This window comes from Lutra lutra, chromosome 10 (genome assembly GCF_902655055.1).
Source record: "Lutra lutra chromosome 10, mLutLut1.2, whole genome shotgun sequence".
In the NCBI taxonomy this organism is placed as follows: domain Eukaryota; kingdom Metazoa; phylum Chordata; class Mammalia; order Carnivora; family Mustelidae; genus Lutra; species Lutra lutra.
The window spans coordinates 66,133,850-66,161,186 of record NC_062287.1 but is presented as its reverse complement, the minus strand read 5'-3'; the positions used below and the strand labels follow the sequence as shown (position 1 = coordinate 66,161,186).

The following is a 27,337-nucleotide window of genomic DNA, read 5'->3' as shown; positions in this document are numbered from 1 at the left end:
ACTGAGCCACCCAGGCATCCCGTCTTTCTTTCTTTCTTTTTTAAAAGATTTTATTTTTAGGTAATCTCTCCACCCAACATGGGGCTTAAACTCACAACCCTGAGATCAGGAGTCACATGCTCTACCAACTGAGCCAGGCAGGCACCCAGAGATTTCTTTTATAAGTTCACTCTTCTGAATGTCTTCCGTGTGCGAGATGCTGGGAAAACCACACTGAACAAGGTGAGAAGTTTCTTTTCACCATTTGGCATCCGGCTCTTGCCCACACTTCAAGCCTTAGCTCAGGTCTCAGATCCTCCAGGAAGGCTAACATACACCCTTCATTTTTGACCTCTTGATGCTTACTACTTATCTCTGCAATTTTATAGTGAAACTATCAGTTTATGTGTCTTCTTCCCTGCTATAAACAACATGCGGGCTCAAGCTAACTTTGTGCTCCCTGATGTACGGCTCCTGGTGCACAATACGGGTTCAATGAACACTTGTTGAACTGAAAAAAAAAAAAAAAAGAAGAAGAAGAAGAAAAGAAAAAGTTCAAGATCAATTTTTTTTTTTCCTACAAAATGGAAACAAATGGTCCGTTCTCTACTGATTTCCTGAGAGTACTGAAAAAGTCGCCACAGGATAGAGACTATTACGAGACTCTATACAGAATGAAGATGAATTTCACAGTCAGATGATTTATCTTCCTACTAATCTCTAAGATCTGAGTCAACAACAAAAAAATGCCAAGGATGATGGTACTGCTGGTAAACGTGACAGCTGCAGAAGAAGACTTATGCTTGAGACCTGGTGCTGGCAAATGACCCAAATTGTATGTTTTCATGTGAAACGGATCCAGGAACAGGGTCTGGGATCCTGCAGAGTGTGTCCCTCCAGCTCTGGGGAGAAAGACCTCTGGGGGCATGACCTGTGCTCCCTTTCACTTTTCACCTGCCCCTAAACCATCATCCCCCATGGCAGGTGGCAGTGTTCTTTGAAGGCTTGATGCAGTAAGACTTCAAACGTAATCTCCGAATCTCCAATCTCCACATCTCCAAACAAGACTCCAAAAATGGGTTGATGAAATATTTCAGTAGTGATAGCTAGGAAAAAACCAGCACTTTGCCAAAGCTAAGCTTTTTTGACAGAAAAAGGGAGAGAAATGGCTGAAATTCAGAGGGCAACCCCTTAAGGGAATAGGGTAATGTTTGTTCATTTAAAAAAAAATTGGGGGTGCCTGGGTGGTTCAGTCGGTTAAACGTCTGGCTTCGGCTCAGGTCATGGTCCCAGGGTCATGGGATCAAGTCCTGCATCAGGCTCCCTGCTCAGCAGGGAGTCTGCCTCTCCGTCGGCCCCTCTGCTGTGCTCATGCTCTCTCTCTCCCTCTCACTTGCTCTCTCTCCGTGTGTCAAATAAATAAATGAAATCTTTTTTTTTTTTTAAATTGACCACCCTACCAAAATGTTGACCAAATATAATGAGGCCTTTAAAATTAATTTCCAGTTTACAGAAAGTTTCGGGCTCTGTTAAAAAAAATAAATAAATGAGGGGTTTCCTGGGTGGCACAGTCAGTTAAGCATCCAACTCCTGGTTTCAGCTCAGGCAGTGATCTCAGGGTTGAGACGGAACACTGCGTTGGACCCGCGCTGAGGGCGGAGTCTACTAAAGTTTCTCTCTCCCTCTTCCTCTGCTCCTCCCTGCCTCATGAGCGTGCGCACTTTCTCTTTCAAATAAATAAATAAATCTTTATAAAAAATTAAGTGATGGCACATGGAAGTGATCAGATAAATCAGAAGGTGAGACATACCACATGACAACTAGGCCAATATGATTTTTAAAACATGGCGGGAGGAGGATTGTTTTAGAATAAGAGAGATTAAAATCCATAACAACTGGGCACCTGGGTGGTTCAGTGGGTTAAACCTCTGCCTTCGGCTCAGGTCATGATCTCAGGGTTCTGGGATCAAGTCCCTCATCGGGCTCTCTGCTCAGCAGGGAGCCCACTTCTCCTCTCTCTCTGCCTGTCTCTCTGCCTACTTGTGATCTCTCTCTCTCTCTCTCTCTGACAAATAAATAAAATATTTTTTAAAAAATCCTTAACAACTAAATGCAATGCATGAATTCTGATTGGATCCTGCTTCTAAAGTCTCAATTAAAAGTTCATGCTTTTGTGGCAGTACCATGCTGTCTTGGTGATCACAGCTTTGTAGTAAAGCTTGAAGTCAGGCAACGTGATGCCCCCAGCTTTGTTTTTCTTTTTCAACATTTCCTTAGCAATTTGGGGTCTTTTCTGGTTTCATACAAATTTTAGGATTGTTTGTTCCAGCTCTTTGAAAAATGCCGGTGGAATTTTGATCAGGATGGCGCTGAAAGTATAGATTGTTCTGGGCAGTATAGACATTTTAACAATGTTTATTCTTCCAACCCATGATCAGGGAATGCTTTTCCATCTTTTTGTGTCTTCTTCAATTTCTTTCATGAGTGTTCTGTAGTTCCTCGAGTACAGATCCTTTACCTCTTTGGTTAGGTTTATTCCCAGGTATCTTATGGTTCTTGGTGCTATAGTAAATGGAATCAATTCTCTAATTTCCCTTGCTATATTTTCATTGTTAGTGTATAAGAAAGCAACTGGTTTCTGTGCATTGATTTTGTATCCTGCCACATTACTGAATTGCTATGTGAGTTCTAGTAGTTTGGGGGTGGAGTCTTTTGGGTTTTCCATGTAAAGTATTATATCATCTGTGAAGAGAGAGAGTTTGACTTCTTTGCCAATTTGAATACCTTTTATTACTTTTTGTTGTCTGATTGTTGTTGCTAGGACTTCTACTACTATGTTGAACAAGAGTGGTAAGAGTGGGCATCCTTGTCATGATCCTGATCTCAACAGGAAGGCTGTCAGCTTTTCCCCCTTGAGAATGATATTTGCTGTGGGTTTTTCATAGATAGATTTTATGAAGTTGAGAAATGTTCCCTTTATCTCTATACTTTAAAGAGTTTTAATCAGGGATGGATGCTGTATTTTGTCAAATGCTTTTTCTGCATCAAATGAGAGGACCATGTGCTGCTTCTCTCTTCTATGGATTTGTCCTGTCACATTGATTGATTTGTGAATGTTGAACCACCATTCCATCCCAGGGATAAATCCCACCCGGTCATGGTGGATAATCTTTTTAATATACTGTTGGATCCTATTAGTTAGGATCTTGTTGAGAATCTAGTGGAACAGAGTAGAGAGTCTAGATATGGACTCTCAACTCTATGGTCAAATAATCTTTGACAAAGCAGGAAAAAATATACAGTGGAAAAAAGGCAGTCTCTTCAATAAATGGTGCTGAGAAAATTGGACAGCTATGTGTTGAAGAATGAAACTCAACCATTCTCTTACACCATACACAAAGATAAACTCGAAATGGACAAAAGACCTCAATGTGAGGCAGGAATCTATCTCCTAGAGGAGAACATAGGCAGTAACCTCTTTGACATCAGCCACAGCAACTTCTTTCAAAACATGTCTACAAAGGCAAAGGAAACAAAAGCAAAAATGAACTTTTGGAACTTCTTCAAGATCAAAAACTTCTGCATAGCAAAGGAAACAGTCAACAAAACAAAGAGGCAACCCACGGAATGGGAGAAGATATTCTCAAATGACTACAGACAAAGGGCTGGTATCCAAGATCTATAAAGAACTCCTCAAACTCAACACTCAAAAAACAGATAATCATGTCAAAAAATGGGCAGAAGACATGAACAGACACTTCTCCAAAGAAGACATACGAATGACTAACAGACACATGAAAACATCATCATTAGCCATCAGGGAGATTCAAATCAAAACCACATTGAGATACCACCTTACACCAGTTAGAATGGCCAAAATTAACAAGACAAGAAACAATAAGTATTGGTGAGGATGTGGAGAAAGGAGAACCCTCTTACCACTGTTGGTGGGAATGCAAGTTGGTGCAGCCACTTTGGAAAACAGTGTGGAGATTCCTTAAGAAACTAAAAATTGAGCTACACTATGACCCTGCAATTGCACTACTGGGTATTTACCCCAAAGATATAGATGTGGTGTGAAGAAGAGCCATAGGTACCCCAATGTTCATAGCAGCAATGGCCATAATCACCAAACTGTGGAAAGAGCCAAGATGCCCTTCGGCAGATGACTGGGTAAAGAAGATATGGTCCATATATACAATGCAATATTATGCTTCCATCAGAAAGGATGAATACCCAACTTTTGTATCAACATGGATGGGACTGGAGGAGATCATGCTGAGTGAAATAAATTATCATTTGGTTTCACTTACTTGTGGAGCATAAGGAACAACATGGAGACATTAGGAGAAGGAAAGGAAAAGTGAGTTGGGAGAAATCAGAGGGGGAGATGAAGCATGAGAGACTGTGGACACTGAAAAACAAACTGAGGGTTTTAGAAGGGAGGGGAGTGGGGGGTTGGGTGAGCCTGGTGGTGGGTATTAAGGAGGGTACGTATTGCATGGAGCACTGGATGTGGTACATAAACAATGAATCTTAGAACACTGAAAAAATAAAATTAAATTTAAAAAAAAAGAAGGCAAAATGAATAAAGTAATTTAAAGAATTTTAAAAATTAAAAATAAATAAAAAGTTCCTGCTGGAGACAATGGGGAAAGTTAAATGTGATTTATGTTAGATTATATTAGCAAATTATTATTAATTTTCTTAGATGTGATCATGGTATCCTCCTGTAGAAGAGCATCCTTATTCTTAGGAGATGCAAACTGAACACTGAAGTGTTTAGGACGGAAAAGTCTACAGTTTACTTTGAAGTGCTTCATATCTAAGATTTCCTGTTAAAGTAAATATGACAAAATGTTACAATCACATTAATTCAAGATCAAGTGCATGCAAGTGTCACTGTTCTGTTGTTGTTGTTTTTTTTTTTTTCAACGTTTCTGTATGCTTGAAGATTTCTGTAATAAGCAGTTGAGAAAAATAGCTTGAAAAGAGAACAGATGAAGATCTCCAGATCCATTGAACATTGGAGTTGCCATGGGTGGGAGTTCGGGGGTCTGGGAAAGGAAGGCAGTAAAGCTTCCAGGACTTAAAGGGGCTGCAGGAAGCTGAGAGTGAGCATCAGGAGGCTGCTCCACCTGGGCCCCAGAGAGCATGATCAGTTGGCAGGACCAGGTTGCCACGTGGGAGCTCAGTCCAGAATTCAACGGATGTTTGCCTGTGCTGATGAGCCCCTTCTGCTGCACTCATTGTCCTCAAGTGAAGGCATGCCCCCAACAGGTACCTCTACATAGCCACATGTGGTCCAGCAACAACAGCGCCCACCCTTGTCTTAGCATTTTTCTTAGCCCAAGAGATCTACCTAATGGAAAAAATCCTTTTTGCAACAGCTCAGGACACTCATAAGCCCCACCAAAGGAAAGATGGGACTCCAGTGGCTATACTGGAGTAGGACTGAGTGCAACCATTTCAAACAAAAGTAGTTAATACCCACCCACATGACACATAGAAAAACCCAAACATGGTCCTGAAGGAAACTAACAGAGAATGGCTCAGAAAACAAGACAAAACAAAACTTGTCACCGGGGCAAACACCCCTTCAGTTCCCAGCCCTCTAGGACAGTGATAAATGAAGCACTGGAGGAAACGGAGATTGCTGTCAGTTCAGCCACTCCAGAAGTGGAAAGTGAGTTAGCAAACTTCCACACAGAAACATTACATTCCGTAGGTTCCGAAGTTCTCTTGCCTCCTGTTTTCTCAGTCTTCTTGCTCTCTGAAAATGTGGTTAAATCCAAAATACAGGCTATAATCATGATGATTTCATGGATTCTTCATGCATTTCATAAACAAGCCAAAAGCAGGAGGTGAACAGCCCCAACATACAGGCAATCTGTATGCTCTGCTTGAACTATTTTAAATTAAATGACATTAACAAATGAGTAATCATCAGAATAAACCACAAAATAATTTCATTATTAACAAATCAAAACATACATAACCCAAAGGTTGCTGACCTGCACCAGCCAATAAGTACAACTAGCGTCATGGCCACATCAATGTCTGACTCTCAGTGGCCCAGCCCCCAATCCAACCTGTGAAGAATTACAGTCTTATGAACTTCTCCTCCAGGACTTTACAGGAGTCTCTAAGGGACTTAACATATGAACGTGAATCAGCTCAGGCCTCCTGTGCTGCAGTGATGCAAAATGAGCTGTCCCTGTGCCCTCCTCCAACCCTGAGATCTGGGATCCCTGCCTGCTTCACGTCACCTCAGCGCTTAAGAAGCCCACCACTGTCCCTGCACTGACGCTGCTGAGCAGGATGAAGACCCTCTCTCTGACACCAGATTGATGAGACACTGAGGCCCACCACGGTGCTACTCCACTCCCCAGTCACTGCCACGGGGAAGAGAATAGCCCCCATCGTCCTGCTGGAACTTCCTTGACAGCTCTGCACTGGGTCCCAAAGCATTACAGAGCTTCCTAGTTTTCTAATTTTTTTTTTTTTTTAACCTGGCCCTTTCTCCCGGGTTGCTGATCCCCTGGGGCGGGGCGCGCTGGGTGTGGATCCCTGAGCCAGCCTGCATTTTCCCTTTCACTAATCCCCGCCCCCCCACCTCTTGAGGGTCCAAATTGCCTTCCTGAAAACTGGCTTAGGTCAGAACCCAAACCATCAGCTGTGACCCTGAGTGCTTGACCCCCATTTGTGGACATGGTTTAAGTCTCCTTCCCCAGGACTTCTCCAGTTCCCAGGTAAAGTCATGGGTTACAAATAAACACTTGGGAGGAAGAGTGTTGCCCAACCACACATTCCAAATGTTGCACACTCTCTCAGCTCCTGGCCAGCTGAGATTCAGATACAGATACACAAAGTATTTTCTTTCTTATTTACAAAAGGCGCTTTGCAGTTATAAACAGCACCTACAAACTTTTAACTGTAACTGTAGAGCTGTAACAACACACACAAGAAAGCAGATATATCCATTCAGACTTTCCCCCTTCATTTCTCATAGTGCTGGGGAAAATGTTGGCTTTAAAAACAAAATAAGGGGCGCCTGGGTGGCTCAGTTGGCTAAGCCGCTGCCTTCGGCTCAGGTCATGATCTCAGGGTCCTGGGATCGAGCCCCGAATCGGGCTCTCTGCTCAGCAGGGAGCCTGCTTCCTCCTCTCTCTCTGCCTGCCTCTCTGCCTACTTGTGATCTCTCTCTCTCTGTCAAACAAATAAATAAATAATCTTAAAAAAAAAATAAAAAATAAAAAAATAAAAACAAAATAAAACAACCTATTGCTTAAAAGTTTCTGGGACTTATCTCTCTTAAAAGAAGCAGACGTGGATGATGCTGGACAAGATGCTAAGTGAAATAAGCCAAACACAAAAGGACAAATGTTGGATGATTTCACTTATATGAAGTACCCGGAGTGATCAGATTCATAGGGACAGAATAGAATAGAATGGCAGTTGCTAGAAGTGGGAGGAAGGGGAATGGGGAAAAATACTGCTTCATGAGTACAGAGTTGCAGTTTGAAAGTTATTTAAAAAAAAAAAAAGAAGAAAGAAAAAAGATTTCATTTATTTGTCAGAGAGATAGAGCACAAGCAGGGGGAGCAGCAGAGAGAGAAGCAAACTCCCCACCAAGCAGGGAGCCCCATGTAGGACTCAATCCCAGGACCCTGAGATCATGAGCTGAGCCAAAAGGTAGATGCTTAACTGACTGAGCCACCCAAGCATCCTCTTATAGAGCTCTCTTAAAACAAAAACAAAAACCAAGCAGCTGCAAAGGTGTTGTGAATGGAGTCAAGGCGTTGGTCCACCTTGGGTCCAGAGTGAAACAATTTGCCAAAAATACTGAAGAAGCGTTCCCCACTGACAAGGCTAAGTTGAGTGTGAAGAAGGCTGAAGAGAAGAAACACCAATTTTTTTCTTTCTTTTTCCTTTGGCATGGTGTATAGTAATGATTACCCCTCTCAGAAATGTAGCATTTTAGCTTTCAAAGCATTTCCACAAGTGATCTAATTTGCTGTCATAACAAGCCTGGGAAGTGAAGGGCTGGGGTTCAGACTCCAGAGCTACAAGGGGGGAAACCACCCTGTCCCACAGATGTTCTCAGCTTCCTCAGGGAACTGACCCCCCCACACACATTTGCCAAGGAGGAAGCTAAAGCTCCGAGAGGTGAACTGACTCTCCCCGAATCTGCCATCACCGAGCAGAGTGGAGACCTGACCCTAAGTCTCTCAACTTACTACTTCGTCTTCTTCCTGCAAGCATGAATGACAACAGAATGAAACTGAAAAAGTTAAAAAAAAAAAATTCCTAACTGTGTCAAAGCATGGAAGAACCCCTCGTCTACATTAAAACTCAAGAGAAAACAGGATATAATTTGGGGATATATTTTAGGCTTTATAAAAATCCTCCCACCCCCGCCTCTGAGTAGGAAAGTGGGTAAAAACAGAATCCGGGGTGAGAAGTCATCTGATTCATCCATGATGGGGTGGAGAAGAATCTGTAAGCAAACACCCCGCATTTATTTCCAGTACTGTGTCTCATTCTGCCAGCTTTGGCAGCCAGCCCACGCCGTTTGCTCCAGGGGCCCTACTTTGGAGTCATGGTCACATCGCTATTCAGTGATGATAAAAGTGGCCTAAAACCTTCGGCTGGCATGAAACTAGGATTTAAAAGGACAGACATGTGCACAGGGCAGATTAAGCTGTCTGGCCGCTGCAGCACATCAAGGGTTAAGCCTCCAGATGTGTGCTGAGGCCTCGCCTGGCAGGGCCTAGGGCCCCCCCACCCCCAGCACATCCTCCCAGGCTGTTCCAGGAAGCAGCTGGAGTCGAGGGCAAGAGAAAGCACGTGGCCTCAGAGGTGAACCAGGGACAGCCTCGGAGGTGCCAAGGATTCCTCTGAGCAGCCAAGTGTACGCTGACAGACAGGTCTGTGTGTGCTGGAAAAGCAAGTTCCACCCCTCAGACGAACCACTCACTGAGGAATTCACCCACGAGGGGAAATGAGTTAATGACCGGGGTGGTCCACCTTCTGCCTGGATGCGTCATCAAATCAGCTTGTAAGGCCTGGCTGTGAGAATGTGTGTGCTCACCCAAATGTGGTTCTGTGGGGCTCCAAAACATCTCTGAGAGGGATCGCTGATGGAGGAGAAAGTTCTGGGGCTTTCTCTGTGCCAGGAACAGGGCCAGTGGCCTGAGCCTGACAGCTGGTCCAGGAGTGGTCAGATCTGCAAAGGAGAAGGCCAAAGCTGCCAGCTGCATCTGCTCCACATCTGGGGCTGGTGACTCATGGGTCCCGCTGTCCCGCAAACCACATTCTCAGGCAGGCCTCAGCATGCAGGCCCCACCACACCGAGGTCCCAGTGCTCAGGCTTGTTCCTCCACCCTCATACCCATTGGGGTTTGTCCTTATCTCCAATACTCGCCTTGCCTTCCTCTGCCCCACAGACTCAGCTGGCCCGCCAGCTCCAGGTCCAGGGCAAAGGGTGCCCAGAACATCTCAGACCCACCCCAGACTACTGAGTCCTGGCCCTTTAAATTTAGCAGACCCATACCCACCATGCCCCAGCTGGCCCACCACAAGCCGCACCTGTTCTAGGCCAATCCTGTTTACCCTGGAACTACTATTTTTGCTCTCACCTCCCTGTTCTCAGATTCCTGGCTCCATATCCCAGCTGCCATTGCTGCTTCTGGCCCCTTCACTTTGGTGACCCTGTGGGCTTCCCTTTTTAGACCACAACCTCTCACATGTTTCTGACTCAACTCTCTCGGCAGTGCTGGCTCGCCTCCTGGTCTCAGGTGAGGACTCCGTGATTCAGCCCCAGCCCCTGGATCCTCTTCCTTCAGCCAGATCATTCCCAGGACAGGCAGAGGGTGAGGATTTTCTCCTATGGTCCCTGTCTGCTTCTGACCCTCGGCCTTACTTTGACCTCCAATTGTAGTAGTTGGGGGTTCCCCGATCAAGCCCCCGGCAGCTGGCCCCAACTTGAGTGCTAATTCCTGGAATCCCTCCCTCACCAGGAACAGCTCTGCCCTGGGCCCAGCTTCTGATTTCATGCGGGCTTTGCCTGGATCCCACCAGGCCCACCCCTCCCCCACCACCGCCCCAACTGTCGCATTGCCATCAGAGGGAGGCTCTCTGGCCTCTGGGGGAGGGGAGGTCTGAGAGAAGAGGGCAACACTGCCTCCTGCAGAGCCCTGACAGCACACGGATGGTTCGTATTCAGAATGGGGAGGCTCACGCCTGTCTGCAAACATTTCTGTCTACAAGTTTGGGGTGACTGACGAGGGGAAATGTTATGAGGCATCAGAAGGCAAGGTACTTGCCATCTTGGGGGCCTTGTTTCCTAATCACTAAATTGTGTCTGGGCTAGGGGAGGGTATGTCGTTCCCAGTATCTCAAACAAGCATCCAGTTCTAAGTCCCTGGAAGTTAAGAGTGGCCCGCCTATGGTTCAGAGCCTTTTCTTTGCCTGCCAGACTGCGGGTCTGACTTTAGCTGCATGTCTGTCATGGACATTCTCCACCAATGAATGAATGAGTTCAAGGTTCCCCTACTCCCAGCCTCTCTGTTCTCTCCACTCCAGAAGGTGCAGAGACACAACGGCCAGAGCCAGCCTCTGCTCCTCTCTTCTACCTCTCCAGACCCTCATCATCCCCTTCCCTAAAGGCTTAGGGACCCAAAGACCAACTTCCGCTAAAAGCTCAGCTGGACATTTGGTTTTCTTTTCCATAAGCCGGCTTTCCTTTATGAGGATGCACTGTGATAGAATGAGGAAGAGCGAGATTTGGGCACCTGACCCCAGGGCGATTCCTGCTATGCCATTTACTAGTGATGTGACCCTAGACAAGAAATTTAACTTCCCTACGCCTGTTTCCCCATCTCTAAAGTTGGGATACTAACAGTCCCTCCCTCACTGCATTGTCATGAGGATTATAAGGGTTCATTCATAGAAGAGTAGTACCTTGTATATAATAAATGGTGATGCTGTAAGCTCTTATTTATTGATCACTCTACGTCAGGCCTTATTCAAAATACTTAATATTCAATAATTCATGTTCCCTATGCAAAGTAAAACAAGAACAGAAGGATAATTCCACAATTCTAATGTACATTTTTAACTAAACATTATTAATAATAATTAAATATATTTTATTTAATATTGATTTAAAATATTGTTAATTAAACATGCGTCCATCAGCAGAAGTTAAAACGCATTATCAACACTTATCACGATGCCTGTTACCCCAAAGAATCACATTGTTTTTATTTTTTTAGTGCCCTCTCTATTGGCCCGGATAAGGTTTATACATAAAAAATACTCACACCTGGTCAAAAAATAAACTGAGTTTTAAAAAGTTAGGGAATGTCCCCATCTGAATACAAACCTAGTGTGTAAAGATGAAAAAATGAAGCACTTGGGGAACAGAGATTCCAATTGGGCCCTGATATGGACACAAGCTTGTGTCATGGTGTGTTGGACTATAAACACAATTCTGTGTGTCCTCTTTTAATCTACCGGGTTTATAATTTAATAAATTATATTAAATAATATTTTAATGTTGCTGTATAGTCTTGAAGTTATCATTTCAAAGACTGCAGGATAACCCTAGTTAATTACCATAACTGAACTGACCTCATTATCACATATTGGCAGGTTTTTTTTAACCATTATAAATAATCCTGTAGTACACATTTTGGCACAAGCTACTTTCTCTTTCTTTAGATTATTTCTTAGGCTAAGACTCAGACTTGGGGTTATGGGATCAAAGAAGCTATTTAAAAGTCTAATTGCCTCCATCCTCCCATACATCCCTGCTCAGTTAGTACAGAATTCCACTGGAGGGAAGAAACACTCCTGGGGAAGCGTGAAGAAGGAGATAGGAATTAGCATTTGCTATTGAATGCCAGGCATCGTGCTGGTTTCAGATTCAGTGTTCCATGTGCCACGATCCTGACCTGCCCAGACCCGGCATCATTGATGTTGCTATGGCCATTTATGAAGACATTTGCCAAGCAGTATGCTAGAAGTTTTGTTCATTCGATCTCATTTAGTCCCCCCAGCCATGCTCTGGGGAAGATATTCTCTCCATTTTACAGAAGAGGAAACAGGAACTCAGGGAGATTAAGCCAAGGTTGCACAGCTAGCGAACAGAAGAACCTGGGTCCAAGTCTGTGCTCTGTGTGCTCTGCCACATGGTGCTCCAGCCTCCCTCTGCCCCCCAGCCCTGTATTTACAGATGGGATTTTTCACTCTCTGCTCTGTATGGACAGGGAGAATGTTAGAGATGGAGACAGGAGAAGGTCAAGATGCAGAACTGCTCTGAAGACTGAATCTTCCTAGCCCTCTGCCCACAAACTATTTCCCTTTTCTTTCTTGCTGGTGAAAAGCATAATAATAAAGGACACGTACATTGTTCCAAAGAGAGGGCTGTAAATAGAGGACACACCACCTATCAGAGATGCTGACTTATCAAGCATCCTTTGAGGCAAAGTATCTCTCAAACAGGTGTTTCTGAAGCTGAGCACATGAACTGAGCTTTATGTTAAAATAGTTCTCCCACGGAATTATGTGACCTGGCCTAGCATTTATAAACTTTGCTCACATTTCAGTAACTCAATTAAATCATCTAAACTCAGGGACACTGAGCTGGCTCAGTCAGTAGAGTGTGTAACTCTTGATCTCAGGTTTGTAAGTTTGAGCCCCATATTGGGTATAGAGATTGCTTAAAACTAAGATCTTTTTAAAAATAAAAAAAGGGGTGCCTGGGTGGCTCAGTTGGTTAAGCGGCTGCTTTCGGCTCAGGTGATGATGTCAGGGTCTTGAGATTGAGCCCCACATCAGGGTCCCTGCTCAGTGGAGAGTCTGCTTCTGCCTCTCCCTCTGCCTGCTGCTCTGCCTACTTGTACTCTGTATCTCTGTGTCAAATAAATAAAGCCTTTAAAAAATTTAAAATAAATTTAAAAAGCAAATAATCTAACCTCTAGATCAGAGGTCTAGATTCATTCTAGCCTTTTACCCTACCAAAGGAGACCTCCTTTGAAGTAGTGCCTCCTATTTTGAAATAGTGCCTCTCCCATACTGAATACTGTCACAAACACATTGGATTCGTAGAATTCCAGATGTTGTCCCATGATGCATCTGGGTCAGGAATACCCTGGCTATCTCAGGACTGCCAAGGAACAAGCTACAGCTACAGAGTATTGTGGAAAGACAGGGGCTGGCAACTGCAAAGTCAAAGAGAGCAGATTTAATGAAATGAATAGGTTAGAAGCGGCTGCTGATGTGGCAGGATATCATCTGCTAGGTTCCAGGAGCTAAGTTGTGCAGTACACTAACCTGAACAGCCTGTGTATTCATCAGGCCTCTTTCGAATGCAAGTGTGGAAATATGACTGGCTGAGAGAGGGGAAGTTATTGGCACCTAACTGAAAATCCTAGGGGAAGTCACCAAGTGTAACTGGATCCAAGTGTGTCATCACTTAAATTTTTAAAAAGTAATGCATCACTTAAGTGGTGTCATTGGGAATGTGTCCCCATCTCTTTGCTCTGCTGTCCTCTCTCTGGAGTGATGACAAGAGGACCCCCAGTAGCTCCAAGCTTCTTTTCCACAGAGATCCCAGTGGACGGAGAGTACCTATTTCCTACTTGTTCCATCCGAAGTTCCAGGATTGACTGTCAGTTGGCCTGAATTGGCTCATGGGCTGAACATTTCAGCTTGACCTTCAAATCCATTCTCCACCCTTCTCCCTGCTCTGAAGCTGAGAGGCTGGTCTGTGTGGATACATCAGTAGCTTCTTTCCCCTATGCTCTCCTTTGGGCATTGTCATTGGAAGACCAGCAGGAGACTGAAGGAAGAGAAAAGAATGAGATGAGGGCGTTCATTCCCTCCAGTTCCCTTAGCAAGAGTCTGCATGGATTAGCTATGTCTCATGGTCAATAGTCACAGGTCCTGCCTCAGCTCTCTCTGCTCACCCTTCTCCCTTTGAGCTCGATTAATGGCTCCTCAATCATGTCTCTACAACCTATGTGTTGTACCAACACCCTGCTCTGATTAAGCCCAGGAACTGTATTTTCTCTTAGGGTTTTCTTATACTCTGCCCACACCTCTGTGGGCAGGTTATTTGATAACCCAGTTTGAGAGTTTCATATGTTTGTAGGATCCTGACTAACACAGCTAACATGCCCATGCCTACGTCAAATCCATGTTTCTTATTGGACAGGCCTGAGTCACACGCTTACCCATGAAACCAAGGTCTGAAATCAGCTCCTTTCACTGGAGTGGAGGAGGGGTAGTCTGCCAAGGGGACAGGCAAGAAAAACCTATGGTCACTATGTTGAGCAAAGTAGATAAGAAGGAATTCTACTCATGAGCAAGTGTCAAGACTACTCATGTTTCTTCAGAAGCAGTACTCACATATAAATAAGGATGAGATTCAGAGAGTAAATGCATGCTGAAACAGCAATGAGCATGCCTTTCATCCTTGTACGCTCAAACCAATGCCTCCAAAAGAGCTGGCTACTCATTTTCTGATCTCTGGGCCTGTTGACAACTCTCTTCTGGAACAAATTGAAATTTCTATCATTGATTCATGTTGAAATGTCATGAAACAGCTTAGGCCTTGGCTCGCTGAGCAATAAAGCAGGTCCTCTTGGCAGCCTAAATGAGCTGCCCCTGACAGCAGGACAGGGGACAAAGCATTAAACATTGCCAAGAATGGGCAATTTGGAAGCTGCCTGGTGACAGAAGTGACAAGGCCAAAATCATAACCACTTTGGGAAAAAATGACATCAGTTGAAGGATAAACATAAAACAGGGCAAAAGCAACCTCATCACAGAGCTATAAATGCTTCGATGAACATTTAGCCTGATAATCCATGAAACCCCTATATTTTAGCAGAGAATTCTTTTCAGATGTATTAACCCCCATTATCATGACTGGTTCTGCCTTGCAGGTAGATGGATGAGTCGCCTTGCAGGTAAAACCATGAACCACCACTCCAGTGAATCTCTGTCCTTTACCATTACCCAGAAAACTAGTAACAGAGGTTAGTTACCACATCCCCCAACTCCATGTTTTGATGGAGACCCCACTATGCCTTTTTAATGGACATGTTGACATTTAATGACATGTGAAGGATATTTGGTTTTCCTGGTCAGTTTCCTCAACAAAGCCCAGATGCTGCTTTGGTTGGAGTTCAGGAAGATGCATTTGCCAGCAAGACAGGCCTCCTGAGCCAGTCATGTGCCTCTCCTAGTCCCACTCATAATTCCTTTGTGCTACAATCCCCTAACAGTTCTCTTCATCTATAAGGAGACTTGGATATCAGCTCTCTGGAGGAAGGGGGATCTAAAGAACCAATTTGCTTCAGTGTCTCCAGAGTCCAGGAAATGAAGAGTCTGGGGCCCAGAGAGAGAAGAAATCCAAGGGCTCGAGCCAGTGGAATCCCTTAGCCATACTTGGGCCCTATGGCTATAATGGAAAGATCATGGCATTAGAGGCAAACAGACCAGGTTCAAGTCCTAGTATGTGACCTTGAGCAAGTCATACCTTTGTGGGTTTGTTTCCTTCTCATCTTGTATTATTGTTTCCAAGACACTAATGATATGATAAGCATTAAAAATAAAGAATGAGGTCTCTGAGCCAAGGCAGATCTGACTGGTACTTCCAATGGCATTCCTGCTTTGAAGAACCCATTTAAACAGAAGTGATCAGTAAACTTAGAGGACAGAATAGAGTAGGGTAAGAATGGCATAAAGGTTTCTTCTCACCAGGTATCTCTGTTTGATTTGTAGTAGCTCCCTGGAATGCCATATTCACAAGGATTCTGAGGTCATATCTGGGTTCAGTGGAGAAGAATGTCCTGATCAATGGGTACAAGAGGAGAGTGTGGCACCATGCACAACATCCTTGTTTTGGAGATTGAGAGCATTGAGCTTGAAAGTCAATTCCTTTTTTTTTTTTTTAAGATTTTATTTATTTATTTGACAGAGATCACAAGTAGGCAGAGAGGCAGGCAGAGAGAGAGGAGGAAGCAGGCTCCCCGCCGAGCAGAGAGCCTGATGCAGGGCTCGATCCCAGGACCCTGGGATCATGACCTGAGCCAAAGGCAGAGGCTTTAACCCACTGAGCCACTCAGGCACCCCTTGAAAGTCAATTCTTAGAGGAAGTCATGGGTCTTAGCTCTTCCTTCAATGTCAGTGAAAAACAAAATTCCAGTGGGTTATAAACAGAAACATTTATTTCTCACTTTACAGAGCATCAAGTTATGGGTTAGATTGGTTCTGTTCTATATTTCTTCTTATTCCAGGACCCAGCCAGAAGGAGCTGCCCTCACTTCGGATGTGCTGTGCTCATGGCAAAAAGCAGAAACTCAAATGGCCAAGCCAAATCAGACAATCACATTTAAAACTTCTCCTCAGACATAATGTAAGTCATATTATTCACATCTCATTGGCCAAAGCAAGCCCTATGGCCAAGCTTCAAGTCAGTGGGGGAAGGGATATATAATATTCCTGGCAAGGAAGGAGTGAAAAACAGCAATCAATGCACTCTACCAGATGGTGTTTGAGAAAGATACTTTCAGTATGCAGATGCTGTATCTGTTTTTTTTTTATTTATTTTCTACATATGCATGTAATATACGTGTAATTTTTTAAAAAGTGAAAAGTTGTAAAATGCTAGTGTATCTTGTGAATATTGGGATTCCCCAAGGAGGGAATAAACTGATACCTGGAGAGAGGAGGGTGCCTATGCTGATGGAAGTAGAGGGAGGGGGGAAATGCACAAAGCTGGGAGTTCTTCAGAGAATATGTGAGTTTATAGGAGGAGATAGCAAGGAAACTAAGTACACAACAAGCAGATCCACAAGGGAAGCCCAAGCAAAGCGTCAACAGCAAGTGGATAAGCAAGTGGACTGTGTCATTTGGATAAGCAGATCAGCTCAAGACCGCCGAAGGCACAAAGGTCTCAGAAGAAGGAGATGAAGTGATGAATGAATGTTAATGATGTCTGGAAAACAAGGACTATGGAATACTGGTTAAAAAAAAATACAGGTGTCTTCTAAGATAGCAGTTTCAACAGGGAGTCAGGCATTATTAAATCATTGAATATTTATTGAGTACCTACTAGGCAGTGGGTACCATGCCAGATACTGCAGATACAGTGGTCCACAACAGAAAAGACACCATTTCTGCACTCTCAGAGCTCAGAGTTGATTGGTAGAAATGGGCAACAATCAGGCTGGGTCAGTCAGTAGAGCATACAACCCTTTTCTTTTCTTTCTTTCTTTTTTTTTTTTTTTTAGATTTTATTTATTTGAGAGAGCATGAGAAGGGGGAGGGTCAGAGGGAGAAGCAAACTCCCTGACAAGCAGGTAGCCTGATGTGGGACTTGATCCCAGGACTCCAGGATCATGACCTGAGCCGAAGGCAGTTGCTTAACCAACTGAGCCACCCAGGTGCCCCAGAGCATACAACTCTTGGATCTCAGTGTTGTAGATTCAAGCCCCACATTGGGTATAGAGATTACTTAAAAATAATAATAATAAAGCTGGCACAACAACTCTGGAAACCAGCATGGAGTTTCCTCAAAAAGTTGAAAATAGAGCTACCCTATGACCCAGCAATCGCACTACTGGGTTTTTACCCTAAAGATACAAATGTAGTGATCCAAAGGGGCATATGCACCTGAATGTTTATAGCAGCAATGTCCACAATAGTCAAACTATGGAAAGAACCTAGATGTCCATCAACAGATGAATGGATAAAGAAGATGTGGTATAAATATACAGTGGAATACTATGCAGCCATCATAAATGAAATCTTGCCATTTGCAACGACATGGATGGAACTAGAGGGTATAATGCTGAGCGAAATAAGTCAATCAGAGAAAGACAATTATCATATGACCTCCCTGACATGAAGAATTTGAGAGGCAACTTGGGGGGGTTGGGGAGTAGGGAAGGAAAAAAATGAAACAAAATGGCATTGGGAGGGAGACAAACCATAAGAGACTCTTAATCTCACAAAACAAACTGAGGGTTGCTGAGGGGATGGGGGTAGGGAGAGGGTGGTTGGGTTATGGACACTGGGGAGGGTATGTGCTATGGTGAGTGCTGTGAAGTGTGTAAACCTGGCGATTCACAGACCTGTACCCCTGGGACTAATAATACAGTATATATTAATAAAAATAAATAATAATAGTAATAATAAAATAAAATCTTTTAAAAAAAGAAATTGGCAACAATTAAATCTCAAATGGATACTCAAGCTTCTTTCAACCTGATAACACTTCCCCAGTGTGTTCACTTTCTATCATTCAAAACAACTACTTCCCATGTTCTCCCTCTTCAAATCCATGATTCCCAATACCTCTACCTCTACACATAGCAGATAACCATCCATTATATCTCATTTTTTTTAAAAGCAACTAACAGTTCTCTCTAATCTTTCTATCAACAAAATACCAACCTACCCACTCAATCCACATTCTCTTTGCTTCTGCTTTCTTATGATGGGAATCTCTGCCCAATCTTGATCCCATCCTCTTTTGCATTCAGTCTTCACTCTTGCAGTTATGCTTTTTCTGTCCTGCATTCTCCTTCCCTACCGCATCATTTGCATCGTTACACAAACATGTTGTAGTTGGAAAAGGGAGAAGGCAGAATTTTCCCTTCCAAGAAGAATTTGGAAATGGATGAGAATTCATTTTGGTTGTCATAATGAACAGAGAGCACTTGTGGCATTTAGCTGGGGGCAGAGATGCTGTGTTCTATCTTATTTAAAAAGAAAAACTCCCTTGAACCTCACAACTTCCACCAGCTATTACCAACTACTCAAATCTTCCACAAAAGAACTTCTTAGTAGAGTTATGTGGATACACTGTCTCCACTCCTTCATCTCACAATCTCTGGCCATTCATTCCAGTCACGTTTCTGGCCCCACCACTTCCCAGAGACTACTCTTATCAGAATTACCAATGACCCCCACATTGCCAATGCAGACGTCACTGCTTGGTCCTCATCTTATTTGATGTCACACAGCATTTGACCCAACTAACTACTCCTTCTTCCTTGAAGGTTTACCTAAAATAGATATCTCTAACAAGACCAGACAGAACACTTTTCATCTATTCTTCACCCCAAGCAAAAAACCAGTCGACAAAACAAAAAAAGACCTACTACTACTCTTCCTTTTGTCTCAGGAAGGGCTATGCAGATATTCAAGCCAAAACACAGAAACAACAAACTAACAACCAAAAAACCCAAAAAACTACACTAAGCTATTTTCTACTATTCCCCACATAAATCCATCAGCAAGTCCTATCCACTCTATGTCTAAGATATACTTCCAAAGTCTATACGTCTCCCCATCACTATTGCCCCACTGGTCCAAGCCATTGACATTCCGCCCCTCTCTCTGCCTTCTACTTGTGCCTGTCTCTGATCCATTCTTCATTCAGCTCCCAGAGTGAACTTTTAAAAATGTAACTCCTATGCTTGAAACCCTCCACTAAAATTTCATTTCATTAAGAATAAGTTATACATTTCTTATCCTTATCCTATCTTACAAAGCCACTATATGATCTGACATTTGCCTACCTTTCTGATTCCACTTGATACTCAAACGTAAGCCACACTGGCCTATTTCCATCCTTGAAATATCCATCCCATTCGTACTTTTTGTGTAGCAAATGTTAAGGATTTATTGCATAATGCAATTATGGTTAGAGCAGATGTTAGTGGGTAATGATATAGGTTGCATATCTAGTTTACAACTCTAGATCAGAAAGAGCCTCTGATCAGAAAGACAAAGTAGGATATTATATATTGATAAAGGAGGCAATTCATCAAGGAGATGTAATAGATATAAACACATACACACCTAACAACAGAAACCCAAAATATATGAAGCAAAACTAACAGAATTGAAGTGAAAAGTAGATAGTTCTACAGTAATAGTTGGAGACTTCATACCCCACTTCCAATAATGCATAGAACAATTAGAAGACCAACTGAGAAATAGAGGACTTGAACACCATAAACCCACTAGACCTAACAGACAAATGCAGAACATTCCATCCAACAACAGCCAAAAACACATTTTCTTTTTTTTCCTTAAGATTTTATTTATTTTACAGTGGGAGAGAGCACAAGCGAGCACAAGCAGGGAGAAAGGCAGGCAGAGGAAGAGGGAGAAGCAGATTCTTGGCTGGGCAGGGAGCCTGACTCAGGGCTGGATCCTAGGACCCTGGGATCACGACCTGAGCCAAAGGCCGATACTTAATCGATTAAATCACCCAGGTGCCACAACACATTTTCTCAAATACACAGGAAACAGCCTTCAGGATAGATCATATGCTAGGCCACAAAATAATAAATTTAAAATAATTTAAATCATAAAGTATCTTCTCCAACCACAGTGGAATGAAACTAGAAATAAATAACAAAAACTAGTCTGGAGAAATCACAAATACATAGTCATTAAACATACTCTAAAAATCAATGGGTCAAGGAAGAAGTTCCTGGCAAAATTTAGAAAATTCTGTTCTCACATAGCAACCCAGTAATTATAGTACCTACTTACTATCTTAATATCCTAGAGAAAGTAATTGTATGATGTCAAGGAAATGCTATAAATCTCTATACAAATAAGCTTTTGCTGCATAAGGAACCACCACAAAACTGTCTTGGAACAATAAGCATTTTTTCCTCAAGTTCACAGGTCTTCAGATTGGTTGAGACAGACTGCTTTAGGCTGTATATGTGCAGGGAAGCCGGGACAGTCAGGCTGAAGGCCTAACAGCTACCTGGGGACATTTTCTTCTCACACAAATCACAAAATCTCCCAGAGCAACGAGCAATGATGCACACAGTTCCTCTTAAGGCTTAGGCTCAAATGTTGTGTTATCACTTCTCCCCACATACCATTTGCTTTAGCAAAAGCAAATCAAACAGCCAAGTCCATCATCAGTGAAAAAGAGAAGAATACTTACCCCTATCATAAGGGTTAGAAGTGGGGGTGGTGAGGGGGTGATGGGAGGGGGGCGCCTGGGTGGCTCAGTCATTAGGCGTCTGCCTTCTGCTCAGGTCATGATCCCAGGGTCCTGGGTTTGAGACCTGCATTGGGCTCCCTGCTTGGCAGGAAGGCTGCTTCATCCTCTCCCACTCCCCCTGCTTGTGTTCCCTCTCCTATCTCTCTGTCAAATAAATAAATTAATTAAAAAAAAAAAAAAAACAAGGGTTAGAGGGGAGGGAATGAAGAGTCACTGAACAATAGCCTACTCTTCCACAGCCCCCCTTTGGAGAAGAGTGTCAACCATGGTGCTATTGTTATTACTTATGGGTACTAAACAATAATGTCTTCTTACTAGCCATGTTGGACGTATTATGAATGAATGACTAATTCTCATATTCCTGCTGTATCTGCTACTGTTGAAAGCCACATAGAAATATGAAATTCTTCAAAGCCATTTTACCCAGATTCAGTCAACACGTGTTGACTTACTAATTTATTCTTAGTGGAGCAACATTATCATCTCAAGAACTTGTACTTCAATACAATTTCTTTTCCAGTCCTCAACGAGATCTTCTAAGATGTCCGTACTATATATCGAAGCCCTAAAAGTGAATCTGACACCATCAATGGGAACAGAATGAATATACCTTCTTTGAAAATCTTCCTAAAAGAAAAATCCCTTTGACTTGTGGAAAACTTCAACTTTCTGGGAGAATCTTAATGAACTTTACCCCTGTTAAAGTAAAACATATCCAGTGTAAATACAATATAGAGTCTGACCTTTCCTGGCCTTGAAGACCTTGACACGCTGCTAATATTTTCACATGCAAAAAAATGATGAAGCCGAGGGTGAATGAGGACGTTATCCTGAATTCTGCACTGTTCAGCTGACAATACACAGCCTCTATCCTGTAACCTCCCTTCCAATAAACATCTCTCCCACAAGATTTTCATCTTATTTGTTTGATTTACAGCTCAGTGGAAAGAAAGATATTTTTATCTTAATTTCATGCCAGAAAATATGAAGTCATGAAAACATACTGAAAAGGATAGACATTTTTTAAATGGGATCTTAAGGGCCAGGCCCAAAGCCTGTTGCCAAATTCAATGAAGAATTGTTTGGAGTAAGAAGAGAACATTGCTCTGGGACTGAGCCAACTAGAAAGGCTGATACACTGTGACATCTCTGGCATGTATAACCTCCCTGCCCTTGAAATGAACTCTGGAGGGAGGCAGCACAGCCAAAGTCGGCAAAGAGGTGAAGAGTGAACCTCCAAGTCCTAGAGTACCCAAAACCTCACCGTGCAAGTCAATCTAGTTGGGGGAAAGATCCATCTAAATTAGTGAAAAGTCAGAATTCCCATTATTTCCAAATGCAAGGAGTGCTTCTGGGTTTAAAATATTGACAAACAAAATCAAAGTTTTTTCCACTTCTTCCAAATGTCATTGAAATAACAAAGATACAAAAAGAAAAACAAAGTGGTACTAGAAAAACTGAGAGGAATGCTATCACCACCAAAGAAATTTTGATGAATTTCTGAAAGATACAAAGCAGATAGGGTAAATATAACTTGGTGTATGCTTTGTAAATTATACCTTGATATAAATATTTGACTTACTGATCAAACTGATAAAGAGGCAATTAATGTCAGAGTTGAGCACCCAATACAGGCAGAAGACGATAGGAAGAGACTTCCCCCAAAAGAGTCATAGAAAAAAAATCAGCACAGCAAGGACATAAAGAAGAGGAGGCTGAGGAAAGCTCAAAATAATTACATTAAAAGACTTAAATTTTAGGGGCACCTGGCGGGCTCAGTCAGTACACCATGTGACTCTGGATCTCGGGGTTGTGACTTCAAGCCTCATGTTGGGTGTAGAGATTACTTAAAAACAAAATCTTTTTTAAAAATTTAATGAGGTTATTATTATTTAAAAATAAATATTTTTAAAAGATTTTATTTATTTATTTGAGAGAGAGGGAGAGTGAGAGGGAACATAAGAGGGGAGAACGTCAGAGGGAGAAGCAGACTCCCTGTTGAGCAGGGAGCCTGATGCCGGACTTGATTCTGGGATTCTGGTATCAGGACCTGAGCCTTAAGCAGTTGCTTAACCAACTGAACCACCCAACTACCGCATAAATAAATATTTTTTAAATTTCTCTAATTTTAATTTCTAACATAAGAACTACCAATAGATATAACCCACACACAAATGCTCTTTGGGATCCTCAATAATTTTTAAAAGTGTAAAGTGGTCTAGACACCAGAATTTTGGAGAATCAATGCTATATTTTCATGTTTGCCATCTGTTTCTTTCTTTCTTTCTTTTTGTAATTGTATTTTATTTTATTTTTTAGGTTTTATTTATTTATTTGACAGAGAGAGCAAGATTGCACAAGCAGGGGGAGCAGTAGAGGGAGAAGGAGAAGCAGGCTCCCCCACCAAGCATGGAGCCCGACATGGGGCTCGATTCCAGGACCCTGGGATCATGGCAGATGCTTAACCATCTGAACCACCCAGGAGCCCCAGTCTTATTTTTTTAAGAGTTTCTTTTTAAATAATCTCTATAGCCAATATGGGGCTTGAACTCACAATCCCAAGATCAAGAGTTGCACGTTGTACTGACTGAGCCAGCCTGGTGCCCCACCATTAATTTCTACCTGCTGAGGTGAAAAAAAGGATGAAGAGGTGGGAAAGTGAACACTGATAGTGTCCTAGCTGCCACCAAAGTGAAAGAGAGGAGACACATCCTATCAGTGATGTTCCTTAACTTTATCTCCTCATGTCTTTCATAAGTCTAAAGTCCTGAGGAACATGGACACCCAATGATCCATCAGTAGATTCTGGAAAACTCACAGCTTGAGAGTAGGCTTGGGGAGGCAAGAGGAGGGTTTCCATACAATCTATTCACTCATGGAACTTGTGGCCTGACCTCATATGAATTTGAGGAAAAGGTGGTGGTGGGAGGGACATTAAATAAATAACCTATAATAAAAAAGGGAAAAAAATCACCTGATTTCAGTTTATGACTCCCCACCCTTAAGCAAACATACTAGGTGTTTGTACACTGTGACGGCCACTTTCCTCCTTTAGGAATTATAAGGTCAGGCCTGGCTGTAAAGATGAGGAGCAGTGATATGCAGGGTTTGAAGGCACAGGCACAGCCTCACGACAAGCACTCAGATTCTCTCAGATGATTATGGTTAAGCATTTAGTCATCTATTGGTTCAGCAAGAGTTCAGTATAATTAACCAAGGATTCCTGAATTTTGGACCAGGAAAGGGTTGGTATTCAATTTTTTTAAAGTTGAGATATAAATGTATCTGCTGTAAGATTGCTGTCCTTCATCTACTACAAATTTTCTTTTCCTTTTAGAAATGCCTTGTTATTCTCAGTCTAGTAAACAAATTACTAAGTCAGTGAAAAGGTAAAAGCATTTCAGTTAGTTAATAATGTTTCTATACTTCAAAAAAAACCCATAAATCATTCTACTAAAATTTTCAGTAAAATGACTTCACTCTCCAAAGGTCCAACATAGTTTCTTTGATGAGTGATAAAATTAACCATTTTCTCCATTTCAATTCTGGTGACTTAATTTGGAATTTTAAGAAGCACATATTTGATAAAGTTCTAAGTCTTGGGAGAACTAGAAAAATGGCTAATGGTCCTAACTGATAACACACTTCCTTAGTTTCTTCCACAATTTCCCCCATTTCTCATTTTTATTCTTGGTAACTAGAAGTTAGGGTTTGAAAACACCAGGCCCTGGTCTGCAATCTTTGAAATTCCCACCTCTCTAAAGTGACTTGTCAATGATACACAGTGGTAAAAATATTACAGGTCTGGAATGCAAATACCTCTAACTTCCTATGGTAATCCCAGCAAAGTAAGACTCCACATGTGTTTATGAGAGAAAAAGAGGTAGACGGACACAATTAAAAGGTGATTGAAGGATGGTGTTATGTCCATCTCAATGCCAATATCTTCCACCATCATTTTTGGGCTACAGAGGACAGACACCATAGAGCAGTGCCAGATCCTAGCATCTTCTTCACTAATGTGTTTCTTAATGCTTTAGGGGGGGAAAAGCTTCCTCTGGGATTTGTTGGGACACCAACAAGAAGGTGATACCAGTTAAATAGGAAAAACTCACTTTGGTGTCTCTTTCATTCTTACATTACTACCACCACCGTCCCAACACGTCTGACACCAAAAGTGAGGGTCTATTCCCGCACCAAGCTAGTCTGTGACACAAGCTGGGTGGCCTGAAATTTAATTCAATTCTGACACCATTTATCTGGACACAGCATCAGATCCCACAGGTTAGGAGCCCAGTTCCACACGACTGTCCCCCTCTTCAGATGGCAATCATAAGTAGTAGGTCCTCAAGTTATGCACAACTCTGTCTGACTTGACTAGAAATCATCCATGACCTCCTCCCTTTTTGATTCAGTTATTTACTAGAACAGCTCACAGAACTCAGGGAAACATGTTTCCCACTTTATTGCATAAGAAAGAATATGATGAAGGATACTGATGAACAGTCAAATGAAGACACACATAGGTCAGGGTGTGAGAGGGCCTTGAGCGCAGGAGCTTCTGTCCTCATGTATCACCTTCACAGTACACAGATGTGTGTTTGTCAACCTGGAAGCTCCCTGAACCACTTTCTTTTGAGTGTGTGTGTATGTGTGTGTGTGTTTAAAGATTTATTTGAGAGACAGAGAGAGAGCCTGTGAGCAGGGGCAAAGGGAGAGGAAGAGAGAGAATCCTCAAGCAGAGTTCACACTGAATGTGGAGCCCAATGTGGAGTTCAGTCCCAGGACCCAGAGATCATGACCTGAGCCAAAATCAAGAACTGATTGAGCCTCCTTTTGCATTTTTATGGAGGCTTAATTACACGGGCATGGCTGATTAAATCATTGGCCACTGGTGATTGAACTCATTCTCCAAACCCTCTACCTTCCCTGAACGGAGAGGGGTAGGGCTCTAATCACACCTTTAGTCACACAGTTGTTTCCCTTGGCAACTAGTCCCCATTTGTAGGTGCTTTCCAAAAACCACCTCATTAACATAAATCTAGGTGTGGTTGAAAGGGGGTTGTTTACAGATATCAAAACACCTTTATTGCTCTTATCAAGTAGAAAATTCCAAGAGTTTTAGGAGCCCTGTACTATAAACAGGGATGAAAACTAAATATATATTGCTTTTATAGGTCACAATATCACAGCAGGGACATTCTGGCATCAGATTTCACTGAATGTGCGCCATCACTGAGTCTAAAATTTAACCATCCAAGCCAACTATTAGAGCCATTTCCAGCTTTACCTAACCCATACCTAACCCACTTTAAATCCAGAAGATCTGGTAAAGGTACCTATATCAATATATTAATCCTGATACAAAACTATATTTTGTTCTTTTTGGCTTAACATCCTTAGAATCTATTCTCACACATATTTCTTGGGTTTCTACCAATATGAATTGCAAACTCCTAGATTTATTTTGTACTTATAAATTAGGCACAGTAAGAAATTCACAACAATAACTAATAATAAAATAGAATAATTATAACAATATACTGTAACAAAAGTTATATGAATGTGGCTTCTGTGTGTGTCTTTCTCTCTAAATTTCTTATTGAATTGTACTTACCCTTCTTTGATGATGATGTGAGATGATAAAATGCCTACACGATGAGACAAAGTGAGGCATTGTGACTTAGCATTAGGCTACTACTTACCTACCGACAATACATTGGAAGGCAGATCATCTGCTTCTGGACCCCAGTTGACCAGTAATAACTGATACCATGGAAAGCAAATTGTGGATAAAACAGGACTACTGTACACTGAAAATCCTAAATTGAAACCTACATAATGGTTCTAAATAAATGGGAAAACACAAAATGTCCCAGAACGTGAAGACTAAATAATATAAAAAATGCTAACTCTCCTACATTTAACCTATTAAGTCTAATCCCAACCCAAATCCTAACATTATCATATATGAAAAGCTTGTTCTAATGTTATTATTGAGAAAAATGCACAAGATAGAGCCCTATAATTTGGGGGGGGAAATAATGAGGGGAAACTTTCTATACCAGAGATCAAGATAGATGATAAAGTTGTGTAAATAATTAAAATAAAATAATACAGTATTGATGTAGAAATAAGCAAATAGCTTTATCTAGAAAGAGAATTAAGAATTGTAAATGTTTTAAGGGGGCGCCTGGGTGGCTCAGTGGGTTAAGAATTGTAAGTGTTTAAAAAAAAAAAAAAGAATTGTAAACATTTGGGGCGCCTGGGTGGCTCAGCCAGTTAAGCATCTGCCTTTGG

At 42.3% G+C, this 27,337-nt stretch overlaps 1 long non-coding RNA gene across 1 annotated transcript; it reads left to right on the top strand.

The window, feature by feature from the left end:
• The first annotated feature begins 9,624 nt into the window (after positions 1-9,624).
• LOC125079655 (uncharacterized) lies at positions 9,625-21,947 on the top strand. Its single transcript, XR_007121162.1, has 3 exons — positions 9,625-9,779; positions 16,293-16,411; positions 21,558-21,947. It is a non-coding gene; the product is annotated as an uncharacterized LOC125079655 (long non-coding RNA).
• The last annotated feature ends 5,390 nt before the right edge of the window (positions 21,948-27,337 follow it).